Raw genomic sequence first — 19,002 nt, forward strand, 5'->3', positions numbered from 1 at the left:
TGCACCCCATGGGAGACCAGGAAAAGCACCTGGATCCTGGCTCCTGCCATCGGATCAGCGCGGTGCGCCGGCTGCAGCGGCGGCCATTGGAGGGTGATCCAACGGCAAAGGAAGACCTTTCTCTCTGTCTCTCTCTCTCACTGTCCACTCTGCCTGTCAAAAAAATAAATAAATAAAAAAAAAATTAAAAAAAAAAAAAAAAAGGAGGCAAAGGTGGTGGGTGTTGGGGCACTCACAATCAGCTGTCTGAAGCTCCTTCCCAGTCTGGAGAAGAAAAGCAAGGTCGTTGTAGGAAGGGCGTGGCTTTGCGGAGATGGAGCAGAGTATCAGACAATAATCTTCAGAGCACTTACAAGTATGAATTAGCTCTTGCAATAGCACTGTGGTAAGCAGTTACAGTTTACTAGTGGAAAAGCTCAATAAAATGAAATTCAATTAAAAAAAATTTTTTTGACAGGCAGAGTGGACAGTGAGACAGAGAGAAAGGTCTTCCTTTGCCATTGGTTCAACCTCCAATGGCCGCCGCGGCTGGAGCACCGCGCTGTTCCGAAGCCAGGAGCCAGGTGCTTCTCCTGGTCTCCCATGGGGTGCAGGGCCCAAGCACTTGGGCCATCCTCCACTGCACTCCCTGGCCACAGCAGAGAGCTGGCCTGGAAGAGGGGCAACCGGGACAGAATCCGGCGCTCTGACCGGGACTAGAACCCGGTGTGCCGGCGCCGCAAGGTGGAGGATTAGCCTAGTGAGCCGCGGCGCCGGCTCAATTAATTTTTGTTAAACGCATTAAGCACTCTACACAGTGCTTGTCCAAGGCTCTAGAGCAGGCAGCTGTAAATGTAAGAAACAAAAACCAAAGAAAGAAAAAAAACCTGCATTTCTCCAAGACAGCATTTAATTTTTCATGTCTGTAAAAGTGAATAATTCAAGTTATAAGGTTGTAAAAGCAAATATGCTTTTTTTAAGATACTTATTTGAAAGGCAAAGAGAGAGAGGCAGATTTTCCATCTGCTGGTTTATTCTCAAATGACTGCAATAGCTGGGTTGGGACAGGCCAAAGTCAGTAGCCTGGAACTCATTCTGGGTCTCCCACATGGCTGTCAGGCTCCCAAGTATTTGAACCATCACCTGCCGCCTCCCAGGGTGTAGATTAGCAGGAAACTGGAATTGGAAATGGCAGTGGAACTGGAACCCAGGCACTTTGATATGGCATGCGGGCATCCTAAGCAATGTCTACCACTGTGCCAAATGCCTGCCCCAATAATATATATATATTCTTGAGCAGAGATAAGAATGCAGCTTTCAAGATATTCTTGTTTAAGTTTTGATACTTTATGAATTTTAAAAAGAGTAAGAAGTAAAGTTAAGCAAAAAACTAACATAGCTTATAATTATCTTTTCTGCTTAAATATTACAGTTCAGTCAAATGAAATACATGTATAAAACTGAACCTGAATTCTTTTTATATGACTTTAAGTGTTTGACAAAATCATGATATGAGCAATTGTTTACAGTATTACAGAACAAGATTTCAAGTTCAGTATTTTACCTTGTGTTTAAACTCTGTGTAGATAGTTAGACGTGGACTCAGAGCAGAAGCAGGGAGTTGCCAAATACACTGAAGGTCTCAGCTATAATGGTAACTATATTTAGAGGACTGAAGGCAGGACAAAGATGGCTGACAAGGGAGGCTTGGGCACAAAGCCCCATTAAAGGACAGGAAGTAGGAAAAATAGGATCAAAACTGCCTTATTATCCATCAGTAATAAAATTTACCTTTGTATAGCTCTTTCTACTTTTCAATCCAGGTAAATCCATTATCTTAATACTGAAATAAGCTAGGTGACTTCCTCCAATAGCATGTTAATTTCAGGCAAGCTATTACTGTTTTTTCTTTCCTTTTTAAAATATTTATTTATTTTATTTGAAAGAGTTACACAAAGAGAGGAGAGGCAGAGAGAGATCTTCCATCTGATGGTTCATTCCCCAATTGGCCAAAACGGCTGGATCTGCACCCATCTGAAGCCAGGAGCCAGGAGTTTCCTCTGGGTCTCCCATGCAGGTGCAGGGGCTGAAGGACTTGGGCCATCTTCTACTGCTTTCCCAGGCCATAGCAGAGAGCTGGATTGGAAGTGGGGCAGCCAGGACTCAACCGGCACCCATAGGGGATACCGGTACTTCAGGCCAGGGTGTTAACCTGCTGTGCCACAGCGCCAGCCCCTGTTTTTTCTAAAAACTATAATAATAACAAATAAAACCTAGATATTTTACCTTGAGTTATTTAGTACTTGATTGATTCATAGTTATTATTTTGCAAAGATACCAGTTTTGTTAAAACCAGAGCCCAGATCTTTTAATTTTCTTTTGGGCTTTTTTGTGGCATCAAAGAACCATCCGTGTTCATTGAGGTCACTGGTTTTTTAAAGCTGATTAAAACAGTGTTATCAGAGCCAGCATTGTGGTGCAGCGGGTTAATGCCCTGGCCTGAAGCACGACATCCCATATGGGCGCCTGTTCTAGTCCCGGCTGCTCCTCTTCCGATCCAGCTCTCTGCTATGACCTGGGAAAGCAGTGGAAGATGGCCCAAGCCCTTGGACCCTTGCACCCATGCATCCACTTGGGAGACCCAGAAGAATCTCCTGTCTCTTGGCTTGGGATCGGTGCAGCTCTGGCTGTTGCAGCCATCTGGGGAGTGAACCAGCAGCTGGAAGACCTCTCTCTCTCTCTCTCTCTGCCTCTCCTTTCTCTGTAACTCTGACTTTCAAGTAAATAAATAAATCTTTTAAAAAAATCCATTTCAAATTTTATCACTTTTCTCAAATCTCCAAAACCTGAGACTTAGCCTAGAAAATAGGAGGGCAGCTATAAAGTTGCCTTCAGGTTATTTACAAAGTTATACCTCCTTTGAAATAAAATTTCAAAGATATATATATATATATATATTTTTGCCGGCCCCTGGATTTTTTTTTTTTTATTTTATTTTTTTTTTTGTGGAGTATGAGCAAGTGCATCAGTCAGCATTGTGGCGCAGTGGGTTAAGCTGTCACTTGCAGTGCCAGCATCCATGTTAGAGTGCCTGTTACAGTTTGGCTGCTCAGCTTCTGATCCAATTTCCTGTCAGTGTACCTGGGAATGTAGCAGATAATGGCCCAGGTGCTTGGACCTCTGCTCCCCATGTGGGAGACCAGGCTGGAGCTCCTGGCTCCTGGCTTCGGCTTGACACAGTCCTGGCTATTGCAGCCATTTGGAGAGTGAACCATTGAATGGAAGATCTCTCCCTCTGTCTCTGTATTTTAAAAAGTTAAGACAAGGAATGCAATAGAATTTCTGAATTAATCAGTAGCCACATTTAAAAATTAAAAGGAAATGTACAAAATTAATTTTAATAATTGCTATTTTTAGATGCAGTTTGAGTGTCTCCCAAGGCATCATGTGTTGAAATTTAATCCCCGTTGTGAGGTGTTAAGATGGTGGAAACTTAATCTGACTATAGTCTTTGGAGGTAGGGTCTTTGGGAAGTGATGACAATTAGATAAAATGGTGAGCATATAGCCTCCATGATGGAATCCTGGTGATTTATGAGAAGAGAGAAGGAGACCAGAGGAGACACACAGGTATGCACACATGGGCACTCCCCATCTCTTGCCAGTGATGCTGTGTATTGCCTCGAGACTCTGCCAGCAAGAAGGCTGTCACCAGATGAGGCCCCTAGATCTTGCAACTCCAGAACCATGAACCAAACTTCAGAAAATAGTGTAGGTTGTTAGAGTATGAAATCAATTTAAATTTTTTTTAAAGATTTATTTTATTTGAAAGACAGAGTTATAGAGATAGAGAGACAGAGGTCTTCCATCCACTGGTTCACTCCCCAATTGGCCTAAATGGCCGGAGCTGTGCTGATCTGAAGCCAGGAGCCAGAAGCTTCTTCTAAGTCTCCCATGTGGGTTCAGGGGCCCAAGGACTTAGGCCATCTTCTACTGCTTTCCCAGGCCATAGCACAGAGCTGGATAGGAAGAGGAGCAGCTGGGACTAGAACCAGCACCCATGTGGGATGCCTGGTGCTTCAGGCCAGGGCTTTAACCCACTGTACCACAACACTGGCCCCCAAGTCAATTAAAAATTTTGATAGTGCATGCAAAGATGTAAAATTCAGAGGATATAAAAAGATTATATGGCAAAAATGAAGCTCTTGTCCTCTAGGCAGCTGATTGTCCTGAGGAACAATTAGAATATTTTTTATGTATCTTTCAGGAGTAGCCTGTGACTATGCAGGTGTGTATGTTTGTTCAGGTGTATGTATCTGTTCAGAAATAGACAAAAGGTGTTGTACTACATACACAGTTGTGTGTTTTGCTTCCCCCCTCCTCCCTCTTAACGTATCTTTGAGTTGTTTATTATTTTAGTCTATATAATATTTCATTGTATGAATGCACCATAATTTATGTAACTGGTTTGCCATTTATGGTTGTTTTCAATATTTTGCCCTTACAGTCAGTGTTACAATGAATACCTTTGTTTATGTGTATTGAACACGTATGTGAATGCCTGTAGAATAAATTTTATAATTTCTAGTTTAAAAGGTATTTTATAAATATTGCCAGATGCAATAGAGGATGTACTAATTAACACTTTCCAATAGCAGTGAAAGAATAAATCTTTTTTTTTTTTGTAAATAGAATTGATTCCCCAAACTGAATCTTAGAAGACAAAATTTATGAATAATACAATTTTTGGTGTGCTGTTCAGACTGAGGAGGCACAGTACCCCTTTTGTCTTCACAAGATTCTGTGGAGCACTGCAGAGGAGCCCCTGGGGTTCTGGGGTGTGGCTCTGCAGAGCTGAGTCAGTGCAGCCTCCTTCATGTATGTGTGAAGACGAGAGCTCCAAGGAGGTGAAGCTATTCCTCCAAGGTTACCCAAAAGGTAGGAAAAGACAAGCAGGGCAGAATGGGAGCGGCTCTGGAATGTATGTCGAAGTGTTCTGTGTAACAGGTAAACCTCAATAACTTTTTGCGAATCAAACATTATTTTAAAAGATTTACTTATTTATTTGAAAGGCAGAGTTACAGAGAGGCAGAGGCAGAGAAAGAGAGGTCTTCCATCTGCTGGTTCACTCCCCAAATGTCTGCAATGGCTGGAGCTGGGCGGATCTGAAGCCAGGAGCCAGGAGCTTCTTCCAGGTCTCCCATGTAGGTGTAGGGCCCAAGGACTTGGGCCATCTTCTGCTGCTTTCCCAGGCCGTAGCAGAGAACTGGCTTGGAAGTGGAGCAGCCAGGACTCGAATCGGCACCCATATGGGATGCCAGCACTGCAGGTGGCGGCCTCATCTGCTATGCCACAGCACCAGCCCTGAGAATCAAACATTTTAAAAATCATATTTGCTGTTTCACTCTGTTTGTAAGCTTCACGATTAACAGAGGCCGGGCAGCCTGTGGCGTTGTTGGAGTAGAACAGGGCACTCAGTGGTCAGAGAAGAGCAAGGGAGAAGTCCCACCTTGAGGTTCTGACATGGTGAGGGTGGAGGGGAAGAGTGGGAAGGGCAGGGACTAACTGAGGAGGCTGAGGCAGCCCAAGGGTCCAGGGCCTGGAGGCTGTGCAGCAACACCTGCTTCTCCTGCTCTGGGATGGTCAGACCGGCCTGACCACTTCATTTTCTTTTTTAAGATTTATTTTTATTTCTTTGAAAGGCAGAGATAGAGAAGGAGAGAAGAAGAAAAGAGAGAGAGAGAGAGAGATCTCCATCCACTGGTTCACTCCCCAAATGGCCACAATGGCAGGGGCTGGGACAAGCCGAAGCCAGGAGCTTTTTCCAGGTCTCTGACATGGATGCAGAGGCTCAAGTACTTGGGCCATTCTCCACTGCTTTCCCAGGAGCATTAGCAGGGAGCTGGATCAGAAGTGGAGAGGCCAGGACTTGAAAGGGCACCCATATGGGATGCACTACAGGCAGAGGCTTAGCCTACTACAGTGCCAGCCACTGGCCTGACCACTTCGGAGGTCAGATTCTGCATTATTTATACCCTATGATCCAGCAAATTTTTGGGGGTGTTCATCTGAAATTCTCAAGGGGTTGTCATTAAGGTGTTGTTTGTGCTTGTGGACAGCAATTTTGTTGTCCATACCCTTTCCCCAGTAGTGGGTCAAAAGTGATAGATTTACACCACAGAGCACCATCACACAGTTTGAGGTAATGGACTAGCAGCACACATGGCAGCCTGATGGACCCTAAAACCAGTGTCCACTAACAACAGAAACAGAAGGATCAGTTACACAGTAGCATTTATGTATATTTACAAATGTCAGTAAGACAAGTTACACAGTTTGTTAAGAATACAGGTGAACACATTAAACACTACAGTGATTGCCTACATTGATTGGGGTGATGGGAACTGGACTAAAGGAACAAATAAATAATAGAAAATACATAAATGTGAACCTATTTCTGTTAGTAAAATGACACGGTCTTATCTGTGGTGCCACCTAAGCCCCGGATGCCAACAAGCTTCAGTCTGAAACCCAGCCTGGCTCACTAGATATCAGGTGACCAAAAGGCCCAACCACAAGCATCAGCTCTACCCCTACTCTAACAGGATTGGCAGCTCCCACTTCCCTACCCCCTGCAAGAGTATAACAGGACTTGCTTCCAGCTCTCTCGCTCTCTCGCCCTCTCCCTCCAGCCTGTTGGGTGTCCCCAACCCGATGATAAACCTTTCCCTAACTCCGGTGTTTGGTGTGTTTTGTGGTGGCCTTGCAAGTTCTCCGCCGAGGTGATTTTTGAGGCGTCTGTTGGATGACGAGGAGAAGAACCTCTCCAGGGCATTATGTCTGTGTCTCCTATTGCTGCTACCTTTGGGACAAAAATTTCTGATAACAAATTAACGTGATATATATGTATATATAGCATATATTTGTTAACCTCTTGATATGTATGCATGTTTGTTACTAATCTAAGGATAAATGTTTGGGGTTGGTAGTTCTTGCTTTCTTTTTACTTCTTCATCCCCTGTTCTTCACATTTCTGTTAACTCTGTGTTCTGTTTGGTTGTTGCTTCAGTACAGAATATACGAGCCTCATAATTTTTGTCTGATTTAGGTAGTACTTGTGTAGCCAGCACTACATGTTATCATTCTTAGACAGTAATATTTATTGATAATTCATAGGAGAGGCTTTCCAATTTCCTTTTGGATAATGACCTTTTCTGATTAAACTTGGAATAATAAAAATTTGGAATAAAGTAAGCACTCCTTTGATCCATTACCCTTTATACAATTTATGATATTTATCTTTCTTTCCCTACAAGAATCTCTGTTTTGTGTAGATAAAAATACTGACTCCCTGACTTAACTGGAAGATTTTGGGTAGAATGGAGTACTGGAAACACTCTTTACCTTTCAGCAGTTTTTTTTTTTTTGCTAGAACAAAATCCTTTTGTAGGTCATGAACTTTTGAGTAGCCTGAGTTTCGAGTTAACTTCAATTTAGGTTTTTGGTTGGTAATTTGTACCACCCAGGCTTCAGATTAGCAACTGGAGAAAGGAGCTATAAAGGAATTAAAGTAACCTTGGTAACCATTATAATGTAAATGGGCCTACTTGGGAAGGAAGTTGAGAACGTGGGCACTTGTTAGGACATTTCTTTATTACAATTACAACTAGCACTTTGCTATTTTAAAAACCTGGTGTAGCCGGTCTCTGGACACTGTTGATACCTATGGTTCTCCATCCTTAGTTTAGTTTTCTGGGAAGCAAATACCATGTTTTACGTACATAAATGAATCTCTGGTGTTCTTGTTCTTTTTCCTACACACTAGGACCTCTTTTTTCCTTTGCTGACATTACCCATTTCTCACTGCCTTCTGGTGCTAACACTGTTACAACTCTGCATCAAATATCTAATATCCAAAGGAAGCCACTTAAGTTTCCAGAGAATTGCTATAGGTACCCGGTACTTTGGTTTGAAGCACATTGGCTCTGCTCATTTTTTTCCCCACTCTTGAACTTGGCTAAGTGCTTCTGTTACCAGAGGCAGACCCCTTAAAAGTCCCATCTGGGTTGCCAGATATAATTGGAGACATACCCCTTAATGAGCCAGTGGGTTCTTGCCTAATATTCAGAGAAAAATCTGAATACTGGCACAAATGAACGAGGCAACATGATAAGTTTTGGGCTTTTTATTTACTGAGAGAAATGCATAGGAGAATGGGGGCCCCATCTTAAAGAGGGAGGAAAATCTGGAGGCATGCCGAGTACCAGGAGCCAGCCTCATGGGGGAGCATGTAGGCCAGAGAGCATGGAGTGTGTGGTCTGAAGGCCACGCACCCAAAGGTGAGGGGCAGCAAGGGCCTGCAATGGCAAAAGGCCAAAAAGCTGCCAGGCCTACCGTGTCCCAGGCCTTTAATCAACTTCCAAAGGGGAGTGATTAGCCTGATTGGCCGACGGGCACACAGGTGTGGCCCGGTAAGGGGCATGAGGTTACACAGGGGCGTGGTGAAGGCGTAGTCTTCCTGCTCACTAACCTAATCAGTTTTATCCTATATGCTTGCCTACAACACTTCCACTATATCATAGTTCATTCCAACAATGACACATTTATTATCTAACCATTTTTAATGAAAATTTAATCATTTGTATTGACTCTAATTGTATGACCATCTTTCTTGTTTTTTTAACACCAGTGTCATTGATTTCATAATTGTGTATATTTTATTACTTTTAGGAAGGTATTTTTATTTTTTTAAAGATTTATTTATTTATTTGAAAGAGTTACACAGAAAGAGAAGAGACAGAGAGAGAGAGAGAGGTCTTCCATCCAATGGTTCACTCCCCAATTGGCCGCAACGGCTGGAACTGCACTGATCTGAAGCCAGGAGCCAGGAGCTTCTTCTGGGTCTCCCATGTGGGTGCGGGGGCCCAAGGAGTTGGGCCATCTTCTACTGCTTTCCCAGGCTATAGTAGAGAGCAGGATCAGAAGTAGAGCAGCTGGGACTCGAACTGGCGCCCACATGGGATGCCAGCGCTTCAGGCCAGGGCATTAACCTGCTGCACCACAGCACCGTCCCCTAGGAAGTTATTTTTAAAAAAGATTTATTTTATTTATTTGAAAGAGTTACAGAGAGAGGTAGAGACACAGAGAGAGGTCTTCCATCCTCTCGTTTGTTCCCCAGATGGCCGCAATGGCGGGAGCTGGGCCTATCCAAAGCCAGGTGCCAGCAGCTGCTTCTAGTTCTCCCACATGGGTGCAGGGGCCCAAGGACCTGGGTCGTTCTCCACTGCTTTCCCAGGCACATTAGCAGGCGTTTGTGTGTATATTTCTCTTCCTCTCTATCTCTAACTCTGCCTTTCAAATAAATAAAAAATAAATTTTTTGAAGAAGTTATATTTGAAAGACACAATTACAGAGAGAGAGAGAGAGAGAGAGAGAGAGGGAGAGGTATCTTCCATCAGCTAGTTCACTCCCCAGATGGCCTTAATGACTGGGGCTGGGCCAGGCGGAAGCCAGGAGCTTCCTCTGGGTCTCCCACATGGCTGGCAGGGACCCAAGGACTTGGGCCACTGCTTTCCTAGGCATATTAGCTGGATCAGAAGTGGAGCAGTGGGGACTCACACAGCACCCATATGGGATGCCAGCACTGCAGGCAGGAGCTTTACTCACTGAGCCACAGTGCCAGCTTGTCATTGGTTTCAGAGGACACTTGTTTAGTCCATTTTTCCTCATGCTGCTTATTGCTTGGAATCCAGTATTTCAAAAGTATACCACTAGTGCCACAGCTCAATATGCTAATCCTCCGCCTGTGGCGGCAGCACCCCGGATTCTAGTCCTGGTCGGGGCGCCGGGTTCTAGTCCCGGTTGCTCCTCTTCCAGTCCAGCTCTCTGCTGTGGCCCAGGAAGGCAGTGGAAGATGGCCCAGGTCTTTGGGTCCTGTTCCCGCATGGAAGACCAGGAGGAAGCACCTGGCTCCTGGCTTCGGATCAGCGCAGTGCACCGGCTGTAGTGGCCACTTGGGGGGTGAACCAACAGAAAAAGGAAGACCTTTCTCTCTCTCTCTCTCTCTCTCTCTCACTGTCTAACTCTGCCTGTCCAAAAAAGAAAAAAAAAAAAAAAGTATACCAACAAGTCATAACCAGTGAATAGACTGTCAAAAAAAAAAAAAAAAAAGTGTGATTGTGGGTTCTCTACCACTTCAAGCATTTGTAGAAATACCTTACTCCCAAAGCACACAGGTAATAACTTGTTAAAAATAGCCACAAGTAGACTCACATGAGAGTTTGTCAGGGAGCAGTACAGTATGCTACATACTATTATACAATATACATTGTGTACGTTGTCCTAGTATCCAGTTTATAGGACAAAAATTTTTAGAACTTTGAGCATTTGCAATATAGTGCATACCTGGAAATGACAGCCTAGTTCTAGAAAATGCCTTCACAAATGCATCATATTATATACTAGTTTTATTTTTAATCTTTTGTTCAGTTGAAGGAACTTGCACTAAAATTTATGCCATTTTCACAATTAATTTAGAACATTTTTCAAATGCTCTAATTATTCACCTTTTACTTTTCTCAGAAGAACTCTAAAAACATTGTACTGTTTCAAAGTTACCATAAGTGGTATGTTTATTGCTCAATTTAAGTTTTTATAGGTGTTCTATACAGTAAGATGCTGGGACATAATTGGTTTAAGAACTATACCTGTTTAGTACTTCTCTAATGAGTCCAATGGTTTTTTGTTTTTAAAAATTTATTTTTTGTGGTGCAGTGGGTTAAGCTGTGGCCTACAGGACCAGCATCCCATATGGGCACTGGTTCCTGTCCTGGATGCTCCACCTCTGATCCAACTCTCAGCTAATATGCCTGGGAAAGCAGTGGCCCAAGTCCCTGGGTTCCTGCCAGCCATGTGGGAGACCCAGAGGAAGCTCCTGGCTTCCGCCTGGCCCAGCCCCAGTCATTAAGGCCATTTGGGGAGTGAGCTAGCAGATGGAAGATACCTCTCTCTCTCTCTCTCTGTAACTGTGTCTTTCAAATATAACTTCTTTAAAAAATTTATTTTTTATTTATTTGAAAGGCAGTGTTAGAGAGAGAGAGAGAGAGGAAGAGACATACACATACAAAGAGAGGGAGGGGTCATCCCTCTGGTTTACTCCCCAAATGGTTGCAATGGCCAAGATTGGGCCAGGCCAATGCCAGGAGCCTAGAACTCCACTCAGGTTTTCCCAAGTATTGGGCCATCCTTCACTGCTTTCCCAGGCACATCAGCAGGGAGCTGCATCAGAATTGGAGCCTCAGGGACTCAAACCAGTTTTAATATGGGATGCTGGAGTCACAGGCAGTAGCTTAACCCACTGTGCCACAATGCTGGCTCCACCCAGAGTCCAGTGCAGTGCTTTTAACAAAGGGCTTGTAAGTAAAAAGCTTAAGGTTTCTATTCAAGGTTAACCATTGTTAAGATATTGGTGTTAGGCAAATAGCTTTCCTCAGCCTTAGTTTTCCTCTTTGTAAAGGAAAAATGAAAACAAGGACCCTCTATTGTATTGAAAAATTACCAAAGGAACTTAGAATATAACTAGTGGTGATCAAGCTCCCTGCTAATGCTCCTGGGAAAGCAGTGGAATATGGCGCAAGTCCTTGGGCTCCTGCCATCTACTCATGAGACCCGAATGAAGCTCTTGGCCACTGGCTTCTGCCTGGCCCAACCCTGGCCCATGCAGCCATTTGGGGAGTGAACCTGTGGATAAAAATCTCTCTTTCTGTCTCTCCTTCCTTCTCTCTGTAATTCTGCTTTTCAAATAAATAAAAAATAAATTTAAAAAATATATGTAACTAGTGGAATGGTCAAGGGTGTCCTTTGATGTTAGATCAAAATTCTAAATTTTAGGTAATATATCTCAGATATTCTACTTAGCTTATTCACTTAAGGCTTTTACATTTTTTTACTTTGGTTTTAAATTTCTTTTCTCCAGTCTTACTCTTTTGTTGAATTGTCATTCAACTCATAATAGGTACTCCTGTATAACAAACTGTTGGCTTAATCATGAAGTGAGTTGATCCTGAACATCAAATATTTGAGTATTATATGTAAAACTTAGCTGTGTATGTAGGGAATAAATATAAAATACGTAATAGCTTAGCAGGTGTTGTGACACAGGCAGTTAGACTGTCACATCCCGGTTTGGACTGTCCTGGCTGCACTGTGCTTCTGTTCCAGGTTCCTGCAAATGTGCCTAGGAGGTAGCAGATGATGGCCCAAGTGCTTGGGTTCCTGCCACTCATGTGGGAGACCTGGATGCAGTTCCTGTCATTGTTATTCCGAAGAGGGAGGTCATATTCCAAATTATAATCCTCAAGATGTTGCATTTTTCTTTCTAGTTCATGTCAATGTACTGTTATTTTATCAGCTGAATTTGTGACACCTTCTGCTGAAGACTTCAGCTTACATGTAATTAAACTTTGATATCATCAATGTATATTAAAATTAGTTTCAAACTAGCTATTTTTTAGATGAATGCATGTACATTTATCCTTGATAAATTTCATTTTGTACTTTATCACATTTTTACAATCTGTTTAGACATTTGTGGTCTTTTAAAAAATTATTTGAAAATCAAAGAGAGAGCTCTATCCACTGATTTACTCTCCAAATGCCTGCAATAGCAGAAGCTGGGCCAATCCAAAGCCAAGAGCCAGGATTTCATTCTGAGTGGCATGGATCCAATTACTTGGTCCATCACCTGCTGCCTCTTAGGTTGCTCATTAATAGGAATTTGAATTGGAAGCTGAGTAGGGACTTAAACCCAGACTCTCTGATATGGAATATGGGTGTCTCAAGCAGAATCTTTGTGTTTTGTTTTGTTTTTAAGATTTATTGTGTTGGAGCCAGTACTGTGGCATAGTAAGTTAAGCCTCTGCCTGAATGCCCGTTCAAGTCCTGGCTGCTCCACTTCCGATCCAGCTTCCTGCTAATGGCCTGGGAAAGCAGTGAAAGACAGCCCAAGTACTTGGGCCCCTAGAAGAAGCTCCTGGCTCCTGCTGTTTGTGGACATTTGGGGTCTGAACCAGCAGATGAAAGACCTTTCACTCTGTCTCTCCGTCTCTCTGTAACTCTGCCTCTCAAATAAATAAATAAATCTTTAAAATAGAGATTTATTGTATTTAATGGAGAGAGGGAGAGGAGAGAGAGAGAGGAAGAGATCTTCCATCTGCTGACTATTCCACAAATGGCTGTCCAAAGCCAGGAGCCAAGAACTCCCTGTGGGTGATGGGCTCAAGCCCTTGGGACATCTTCTGCTACCTCCCTATCACAAGTGGTGGCTTAACCTGCAGCACCACCATTGTACACTCCCCCACCCCACCTCCAGCAGCACCTTAACTCCTGTCCCTAGGTTTTTTATTATCTGATCTGTATAGACAGGTTAATATCATCTACTAAAGTAAGGCCAAATGCAGTACCCTGTGATAACTATTAGATACTTCCATCCAGATTTGTATTATTGATTAGTAATCTGAGAATGGTTATTTAATTGTAAACCTGCCACCTAACTAGCATAAGAAACTTTATCTTGATTTCAACAATATGTATTTGACCTATTATATGATATTTCTCCAATCAGGCTAATGATTTTTTCAAAAGTAATATAAAGTTAGCATTATTTTCTTTCTTGGTGAATGTATTCTGATTTTTGGTATTCTCTAAACCCCTCTCAATCTACAGTTTCAAGACTGTAACCCTTTTTTTCCCTTTGAAATTGAGAAAATTAAAATAGAATTTTCTTGTTTTTAGTCTTCCAGCTTTTATACTTCATGAGATATCATGGTGGTCTCAATGTTTTAGGCTGAAATTTATCTGGATCTAGAGATTTGAATTTTCTAAAACATACTAGATGCTCTTTTATTATCTTTTCTCCCATCTTAGGCTTCTATTTGCTTTTAATTATGTGTGTCCTGTTTCGTTATGAAAAATTAATTTATTTAAAAGGCAGCGTTGCAGAGGCAGAAGCAGAGAAAGAGAGAGAGTTCTTCCATCCAGAGAGCTAGTTCAGAAGTGGAACAGGGGCTGGTGCTATGGCGTAGCGGGTAAAGCCACTTCCAGCCATGCCGGCATTCCATATAGGCGCTGGTTCAAGTCCCGGCTGCTCCACTTCCGATCCAGCTCTCTGCTATGGCCTGGGAAAGCAGTAGAAGATGCTCCAAGTCCTTGGGCGCCTGCACTCACATGGAGACCTGGAAGAAGTTTCTGGCTCCTGGCTTTGGATTGGCCCAGCTCCGGCCGTTGTAGCCATCTGGGGAGTAAAGGAGCAGATGGAAGACCTTTCTCTCTGCCTCTCCTTCTCTGCATAACTCTGGCTTTCAAATAAATAAACAAATAAATAAATCTTTAAAAAAAGAAAGAAATGGAGCAGCCGGGACTCGAACCAGTGCCTGTATGGGATGCTGGCACTGCAAGTGGCAGCTTTACCTGCTGTGCCACAATGCTAGCCCCAGAAACTTATTTTTGATAAAGAAAATGGAAACAATCCTCTCCTCCCTCCACAGCTGAATGGTTTAGACTTTCTGTTTTTTTTTTTTTTTTTTTTTTTGCTATGATAGAAGGGCATTATATTTTTGTAGACAGCCTATATGTTAGTACTTTCCAAAAGCTCATATTGACCTATTATGTGCTAGGCACGGCATTAGTTTTTTTGGCTCCTAAGATGAATAAGACATGGTCTCTGCTCCCTAAGAACACATGGTGTGGTAGGAGAGATACATGTTTATATAAATTTTTACTGGACAGAAAGATAAATATTTATATACTTACTATATACTAAAAGGGCTAATAGAGGGTGTTGAAAATCCTATAATGCCTTACAAGAAAGGACAACCCATTGCATATAATGGAGCGAGTTTGTATGAGACGACACAGAGGAAACTCTGATTTATGTGGATTCCTAAAGGAAGTGTAGACCTTTCAGGTGGATTGGGGTGGGGTTGGAGGAACAGTCCTCCTTTTTATGAGGAACAGCATGTAACAAGTAGGAGTAGATGGAGGGTAAAGGCCAATGTGAAGTGTTGAGGAATCTTAAAGTAATCCCTCATGGTTAGAGTGTGGGTATAAAGGGGAGTCCCCAAAAAATGAGGCCAGAAAGAGATGGAGCCATGTTAGAAAGAGCCTTATATATGAGCTAGAATTTTAACTCTAGGAGGTACAGGAGTGTCAGTAAAGAGTTTTAAGCAGGTGATCTGGTCAAAACCAAGCCAGTCAGACTCCTTCCTTATAACATGCTATATAAATTATTTTATGCTAGGTTATGTTGTGGTAATAATCCCCAAGATTCAATGGTTTACAGTAACAAAGGTTTACTTTTTTGCTCATGTTGTATATCTTTTATGTACTTACGTTAGAGGATTTAGGCTGGAAATACAGTTCCTATCCAAGATATAGAGGGCGATGAAGCATGGTAGAATCATATCATTACTCTGAAAGTTTCTGTTCAAAAGTGGGCTATATCATTTCCTCTTATTTCCTAACACCTCATTGGCTGAAGCAAGCCATGTGGCCAAAAACATCAACTGGGCAGGGGGTCCAATCTTCCATCAGAACAGGGAGATGTTTTGAATTATAATGTATTCTATTCACATAGATCCCATTTCCTTAGTTTCTGGGGTTATCCTGAAGCTTCTGGTGGCCATTTTCCCAGTGACTTGAAGTAGCTTGAAGGAATACAGCTAATAGTGTACAGAGAAATGACACACCAGAAAATGTCTTGGCAACTTCAGTTGCTGCACTCCCCGGGGCTTCCTTAGTTCCTGAAACTTCCCATTGCGTCAGTGAGCTATTAGGGGAGTGCCATAATTAGATTTGCATGTTAGGAAGATTACTTTGGATATAGTTAGGCAAAAGGTGTATACATCGGAGTAGCAGCAGGAAGAATAGTTAGTACCTGTACAGAAAGAATGATTAGTAATCTGTTTCGATATGGAAGCACAAGCCAGAGGCCTGGCAGTAGGAATGGAAACATGTGGATGGATTCTCTTAGAGTGATTCCAGATGTTGGATCTGGTCCCAGCTATTATGGGGAGGAGAAAAAGACAGCAAATAGAGTTAGGCTCAGTTAGGACATCTGGTGGTGCCATCCACCACCATAGAAGGTAGAACAGATGGTGGCAGAAGATATCTTAGTTATTATTATTATTATTATTATTATTTGAGAGGCAGAGATACATACATGCCCCCCCCACCCCCCAGATCCTATCTGCTGCTGGTGGTTTACTCCCAGCAACAACAAACTACGAATGAGACAGACTGAAACCAGGAACTAGGAACTTCCTCTAGGTCTCCAATCTGGGTAGCAGGGACCCAACTACTTGGGCAGTCACCTGATGACCCCCAGGGTACATATTAGCAGGAAGCTGGGATTGAGAGTGGAACCAGAACTCAAAATGCAAGTACTCCAATATGGGACATGGACTTCTTAGTTAACATTTTAAGTGGTAAGTCAATGTCTGCCCCACATCTAAATTTTATTTGCTTATTTTAAAAATTTTTTCTATTTTTATTTAAAAGGCAAAAAGAGACCATCCATCCACTAGTTCACTCCCCAGTTTCTTGCAACAGCTGGGGCCAGCATGAAGCCCAGTTTCTGGGAACTCAGTCTGGATGTCTCAAGTTGGTGACGTGTGACAAGTGATCCAAGTATTTGAGACATCATCCGCTGCCTCTTAGAGTGCTTATTAGCAGGAAGTTGAGTTGGAAGTGGAGCCAGGACTCCATCTCAGGCACTCTGATATGAAATGCAAGTGTCCCAAGCCATGTGCTCATCTCTATCTTAATTTAAGATTGGTTAAGTTTGAGGTGTCTGGAATATGCAAATTAAGAGGACTAGTTGGCACATTGGGATGAACTTCTATGGAACTCAAAAGGTGTAGAGTGTTATTAAAATGATTCATGGAATGTAAGGATAAGAAATCAAGGATATGGGCTAGCGCTGCGGCTCAATAGGCTAATCCTCCACCTGCGGCACTGGCACACCAGGTTCTAGTCCCAGTCGGGGCGCCGGATTCTGTCCCAGTTGCCCCTCTTCCAGGCCAGCTCTCTGCTGTGGCCAGGGATTGCAGTGGAGGATGGCCCAAGTGCTTGGGCCCTGCACCCCATGGGAGATTAGGAGAAGCACCTGGCTCTTGGCTTTGGATCAGCGTAGCGCGCCAGCCGGGGCGGCCATTGGAGGGTGAACCAACAGCAAAGGAAGACCTTTCTCCTCTGTCTCTCTCTCTCTCACTGTCTACTCTGCCTGTTAAAAAAAAAAAAAAGAAAAAGAAAAAGAAAAAGAAAAAGAAAGAAAAGAAATCATGGATATGAAGGAAAGGAGAAAAAAGAGATAGCAAACAGACTAACAGTGAAAGGGTCGCTGAGTTAAAGGCAACGTGAGACCATACTGGGGGCAATTGAGCAAGCAAGCTAAAAATCTGAGAGCAGGATACCTGAACTAGCTGTCCTGGAGATGGAACAATTTGTAATAAGATCTAGAGTAGCAGTGAAGTAGAAACTGAGGAGAACTCAATGGTGATGAGACTAAAGCGCTCATGCCTGAAGCTTCTTAGACCGCACATGCGAGTGAAATCATCCAATGTGGCAGGCTCCCGGTTGTCCACTCCATATACAAGAATTTCAAAAACATGTTTGCACCAAAATAAACTTGCCTTTTAATTCTACTTTCCAAGAACTTTTGGAAGTACCCTCATACATATCCAGTCTCTACTTCTTCCTTAACAGAACCCTGGGCAGTATGCACTGGAAAAATTATACTTAGAATTAAATTCAATTGCTTATGACAATAGCTTCCAATAAAAATAATTATAGGGGCCGGCATTGTAGGAATAGTGGGTATAGCCGCCACCTGTGGCACTGGCATCCAGTATGGGCACTGGTTCAAGTCTCAGCTGCTCCACTTCTAGTCCAGCTCCCTGTTAATGTGGTTAGGAAAGCATCAAGAAGGTGGCCCAAGTGCTTGGGCCCCTGTACCCACATGGGAAACCCAGAAGAAGCTCCTGGCTCCTGGCTTTGGATCAGCCCAGCTCCAGCCATTGTGGCCATTTGGGGAATGAACCAGTGGATGGAAGACCATTCTGTCTCCCATTGTCTCTCCTCCCTGTAACTTTGCCTTTCAAATGAAAAAAAAAAAAAAAAAAAGATATATATATATATGCCATGGGTTATTTTCTCACTAAATATGCTATGTTTGGTCATATAGAATCACTTTTGTCTTTTATAGCATTTTTAGTATTTTCTAATTTAAGTTATATGCTTGATTTATTCCAATTTATAACCTTCAGAATATATATACTGTATTTTATTTATGAAGAAATATAAAGATAAGCATTACAAGATTGTTATGGTGTCTCTACAAAGATTAGAGACCCAGGGTCCTGTCATTTTTCTGTTTCTTAGATGTTCTTAACTTTCAGGACACTTTCATTGTTCAAGGTGACTCAAAGAATTATTTCTGCATTATATGAAGCAGGAAGAGGAAGGGGAGAAAGCAAAAAAGGCTTTTCCAGAAGCTGACCCACCCAATAATTTCCACTTTATCGTCTGGATAAATCTGGTTGATGGTGGAATTTAAGATGACTAGAATCTGAGAGAAAGGAATTTGATAGATGGCAATAACTAGGAGGGGACAGAATTACATAATTGAATGGCATAACCTTAAGGAACATGGTTTTTTTTATAGGAAGAAATAGTGTGGGAAAGAGTAAGGCCAGGACAAAGGTTCTGAGGGTGTGTGGGAGTGCAGTATATCAGGTCATTTTAAGGAATAGCAAGGAGGCAAGTGTGGTTGGAATAGAGTAAGTGAGGAGAGGAGAGTTGTAGAGATGAGGTCAATAAGTAAAGGAGGCACGTGTGGTCTAGAGGCAGTGGGAGGGGGAGTCATCCATCCGCTAGCTCACTCCCCAGATAGCCACAAAGGCTGAAGCTGCATCTATCTGAAGCCAGGAGGTTCTTCTGGGTCTCCCACGTGAGTGCAGGGGCCCAAGGA

General features: G+C 42.7%; 1 protein-coding gene and 1 long non-coding RNA gene across 5 annotated transcripts in view; both read left to right on the top strand.

Moving 5' to 3' along the window:
• LOC138849062 (uncharacterized) overlaps nt 1–17,321 on the top strand; it is a 35,844-nt gene extending 18,523 nt beyond the window's left edge. The window contains exon 2 of the long non-coding RNA XR_011387443.1: nt 214–17,321. This is a non-coding gene — a long non-coding RNA (uncharacterized lncRNA). The remainder of the gene's footprint in view (nt 1–213) is intronic.
• AHCYL2 (adenosylhomocysteinase like 2) overlaps nt 1–19,002 on the top strand; it is a 228,156-nt gene that overhangs the window by 24,244 nt on the left and 184,910 nt on the right. The gene's annotated exons all lie outside the window — the stretch shown is intronic.

The sequence above is a fragment of the Oryctolagus cuniculus genome, chromosome 3 (genome assembly GCF_964237555.1).
Source record: "Oryctolagus cuniculus chromosome 3, mOryCun1.1, whole genome shotgun sequence".
In the NCBI taxonomy this organism is placed as follows: domain Eukaryota; kingdom Metazoa; phylum Chordata; class Mammalia; order Lagomorpha; family Leporidae; genus Oryctolagus; species Oryctolagus cuniculus.